This window comes from Cebus imitator, unplaced genomic scaffold, assembly GCF_001604975.1.
Source record: "Cebus imitator isolate Cc_AM_T3 unplaced genomic scaffold, Cebus_imitator-1.0 Scaffold705, whole genome shotgun sequence".
Classification (NCBI taxonomy): domain Eukaryota; kingdom Metazoa; phylum Chordata; class Mammalia; order Primates; family Cebidae; genus Cebus; species Cebus imitator.
This window is the reverse complement of record NW_016108020.1, coordinates 8827-13506: the sequence shown is the minus strand read 5'-3', so window position 1 is coordinate 13506 and position 4680 is coordinate 8827. Positions and strand designations below refer to the sequence as shown.

At 37.8% G+C, this 4680-nt stretch overlaps 1 pseudogene; it reads left to right on the top strand.

Moving 5' to 3' along the window:
* Positions 1-971: 971 nt before the first annotated feature.
* On the top strand, positions 972-2877 carry LOC108296353 (annotated as a pseudogene).
* Positions 2878-4680: the final 1803 nt, after the last annotated feature.

Sequence of the window (4680 nt, the reverse complement as noted above, 5' to 3'; positions counted from 1 at the left end):
ATAAACTTCAAATTCAAGAGATTGAGGTGGAGAGAGGAATGACTGGAGAGGAGCACAAAAGGGAAATGCAACTATATATTTCATGTTTAACTTCTTAGGCTGGGTAGTGAATATACAGGTATGCTATAGGACTCCCTATACTCTTTGTAGGCCTAAATTATTTCATCTCATAAAGCTAGCTTATTTTAATGGGAAATGAAAAAGAAAAAATATATAGGAAGTATTCAGAAATTAAAAGAAAAGTTACTGAAACTGAAATAATTCAATAAGTAAAACCAATGATATATATGTTCCACCACACACATAAATAAACAGCCCAGATAACCCATTTTATTTATACCAAGGCTATGAAACATGCCTATTTTATTAAATAAATAGATGATTTCTAGCTATGCAAACATTCAACTAGTGGCCTTCAAGGTATCTATAACATTTCCAGATCAATTAATTTTTTCCTCCTCATTTGCTTGTATTTAAAATCACTACCACCTCTAAAATGAAAACAAAAGAGGAAAGCATTAGCTTCTCCATTATTTTATATAATGCATCTCCTTTTTCTAAACTGTATAAACCTTTAAAATGAAAATTAATCTTAATACTTAACCTGTTTCCAAAATACTGAGTGTCTAATTTCTTTCATCAAACAACCAACATTATATAAACAGAGGACTAAGATTCCAGATGAAACAGCTGGAGTAGACAGGTGTATGTTTTTAAAAATAACAGTGCTTGCTGGATGTGGTGGCTCACATCTGTAATCCCAGCACTTTGACAGGATGAGGTGGGCGGGTCACGAGTTCATGAGTTTGAGACCACCCAAGCCAACATGGTGAAACCCTTCTCTACTAAAAACACAAAAATCAGCTGGGCATGGTGGCACACACCTGTAATCCCTGCTACTCAGGAGGCTGAGGTAGGAGAACCGCTTGAACCCAGGAGGTGGAGCTTGCAGTGGGCTGAAATCACACCACTGCACTCCAGCCTGGGTGACAGAGTGAGACTCTGTCTTGGGAAATAAAATAAAATAAAACAGTTTTTTTCATTTGACCATTCCTAAAAGATTAGGTAGCAACACTTACACATTAATAAGGTCAAAAAAGAACAGAACATTCAAATTAAAAGGCAATGTACACCTTTCCTTCTGGCGGCAGCCATCAGGTAAGCCAAGATGGGTGCATACAAGTACATCCAGGAGCTATGGAGAAAGAAGCAGTCTGATGTCATGTGCTTTCTTCTGAGGGTCTGCTGCTGGCAGTACTGCCAGCTCTCTGCTCTCCATAGGACTCCCCACCCCACCTAGCCTGACAAAGCGCACCAACTGGGCTACAAGGCCAAGCAAGGTTACCGTTATACATAGGATTCGTGTTCGCCATGGTGGGCCAAAACGCCCAGTTCCTAAGAGTGCAACTTAAGGCAAGCCTGTCCATCAGGGTGTTAACCAGCTAAAGTTTGCTCAGAGCCTTCAGTCAGTTGCAGAGGAGCGAGCTGGATACCACTGTTGGGCTCTAAGAGTCCTGAATTCTCATTGGGTTGGTGAAGATTCCACATACAAATTTTTTGAGGTTATTCTCATTGATCCATTCCATAAAGCTATCAGAAGAAATCCTGACACCCAGTGGATCACCAAACCAGTCTACAAGCACATGGGGATGCGTGGGCTGACATCTGCAGGCCAAAAGAGCCGTGGCCTTGGAAAGGGCCATAAGTTCCACTACACTATTGGTGGTTCTTGCCGGGCAGCTTGGAGAAGGTGCAACACTCTCCAGCTCCACTGTTACCGCTAATATAAGTAAAGTTTGTAAAATTCATACCTAATAAACAATTTAGGACAAAAAAAAAGGCAATGTACTTCACTGGCCATTTTTGTGACTCCTAGGCTAGTCATAGCATCTCTACACTACAAATAAGTTGTCCTATGATAACAATATAGATACTTCAGATTGTTATAGCACTGCATGAATCTCACAACAATCCTGCTACATAAATAGGATCATAACTTCCTTTTAAAATTAAGGAAGCTAAAGCTGAGACTTATCTATGTTCATACAGCCAATTCAGGCTGGAGCCCAAAGCTAACAATAACCTCAAAAGATTAACTTAACAGAGCAATATTTGCAAAAGGCATAAAGTAAAACCAGCCAAAGATGAGAGTGGTGTGGAGAGAACGCTTGAAAAATACTGATACCCTGCAATAAATACAGGTAAAGACAGGTTCCCCAAAAGTGAGAAATATGCCTAATGTATCTATGTGCATTTCCAACAGGGGCTGAGCAACTGCTGCCATGGCAATAATAGATAAAAGGTAGAAACATGTTTTTAGTGTGTGTCTGAAACTTTTCTTGCAAGGCAGCTATCATTATCTCAGGAAGGTAGGGGGAAATAGAATGCAACTATTTGAAATTGCAACTGAGTCAGCTACTTTTCAACAATGTTATGTGTTAAATATGGTCTTGGTGCAGGAATCTTAGAGTCTATGAAGACGATTTGGGGACTGAAATGCCTTTTCTCCCTCATCAAAACAATCACTTGATTACATATGTAACACCCATAAAACAAACAACCACATATACCCCCAAATATAAAAATATTAAAAAGAAAAAAAAATTATTTTTAAATCACCTGATTTAACTTGTCAGACACAATCTATGTCTAAATCAAGAACTGCCTTTAATGTTATTGCTTCTTTCATAGGGAAAAATCCATCTTACAATTTTACTTCTAAGACAAAATAGTGCCAAAACCTACAAATGCAAAAACATTAAGTGATTATGAAAACTAAAATAACTGTCAGTATTTAACCACCTATGTAGAATAAGTTGAAAAAACAGGCTAGACATGGTGGCTCTCATGGGTAATCTCAGCAATTTGGAAGGTCGAGGTGGGTAGATCGCTTGAGCCCAGGAGTTCGAGACCAGCCTAGGAAACATAGTGAAACTGTGTCTCCACAAAAAACACAAAAATTAGCTGAGCACAGTGGCACATGCCTGTAATCCCAGCTACAAATATAAAATAAGTTCTTAATAAGAAAAAACACTTATTTTATATTTGTTGTAACTTGTTAAGAATAAACTACAAAAAATAAATAAATAAAAGTTTGGTGAAGCTGAAAAGGACAACTTAGTTTAGCCAAACATTTCAAGTATCCCATTAATTTTATAAATGTCATTACTAAAAAATAATGATGCTAAATGCTAATTACCCAGCCAGACATTAAAGTGTCTTTAAAAGTTTTAATTATTAAAAAGTCTTGTGCTAAGAAAACAACCTGATGGTATGGGCTAAGGATCTTTACAGACACCTCACCAAAGAAGATATACAGATAATATACAAGCATATGAAAAGATGCCCCACATCATATGTCATCAGAGAAATGCAAATTAAAACAATGATGAGACATTACCACATACCTATTATTAGCAGAATTGCCAAAATCCAGACGCTGACAATGCCAAATGCTGAAGAGGATGTGGGGCAATAGGAACTCTCATTTAATGCTGGTTGAAATGCAAAATAGTATAGCCACTTTGGAAGACAATTGGGCAGTTACTTATAAAACTAAATATAATTTACTATACAATCTAGCAATTGCACTCCTTGGTACTGACGCAAAAGAGTTGAAAACATGTCTATACCAAAACTGCACACAAATGTTTATAGCAACTTAAAAATTAAAATTAAATAATTAAAACAGCTAAGATACCTATTCCCCCTAGTATATTGCTCATGTGTCCATTACTATGTGGCTTAAAACAGAACAAAAATTGAAACAATCTGAATTTTCTACAATAGGATATTAATTAAATAAACTCTAGTGCATCACAGTGTAATAACTGTCTTATTTTTGGCTAGCCAGCATTCAAACACACATCCCATGTTAAGAAAATGCCCCCACATCGAGCATCTTGGAAATAAACAGTACAACCCTGGCTCCCATTATTAAAGCCAAAGTGTGTGTGTTGTGGGAGGAATGGAGAAGGGAGGAGACAGATATGCCTTTTCCCTGTTCCCTTGAAGCTGAGATGCTGCTAAGGGATTCTAGATTTGGCTAGTCAGACGCTTCTGCCCAGGATTTTGAATCATGACAAAGTAACATGAATACACAAGGACAGATCAAGATCATTCTCAGCAAAGGCAGCAACACAGTCAAGATGCCAACAATGGCAGTGGCAAAAGTCCTGAGAAAGCCAGTGCCAGTGAAGAGGTCCTCACTAGACTTAATGGGGCATGTCCTTGGCCTGTTTTAGTTTCATTGTGTTCCTGCCCATTTTCCAAGCCTGGTTGACGCTGACTGACTTCTGTTGTCTCTATAAGCAATCCAAATAGCTTAACCAATAAATTCGTATTTCTGGTTAAGAGAATCAGAACTGCTTTATGTTGTCTGCAAGCAAGAACCCAGTCTAATGCATGTATAATAAATATCATGTGGCCATTAAAAACAATGATGTAGATCTCCATTTTCAGACAAGAAAAATGTTAGGATACATTAACAGAAAGCAAATTTTATTCTGCAAAAAGTCCTCTTAACCAACCTCCAATGGGTTAACTGATGGTCTCTTTTCTATCACTAAAATATTCAGATGCCCACAGCATGCTTAGTACTTCGATGCACACTCCTTGTTCCCACCAGTAGAATTGTTGGCATATAGAGATTAAGCTGTGTTTGCTCTCAAGCTGTTTATG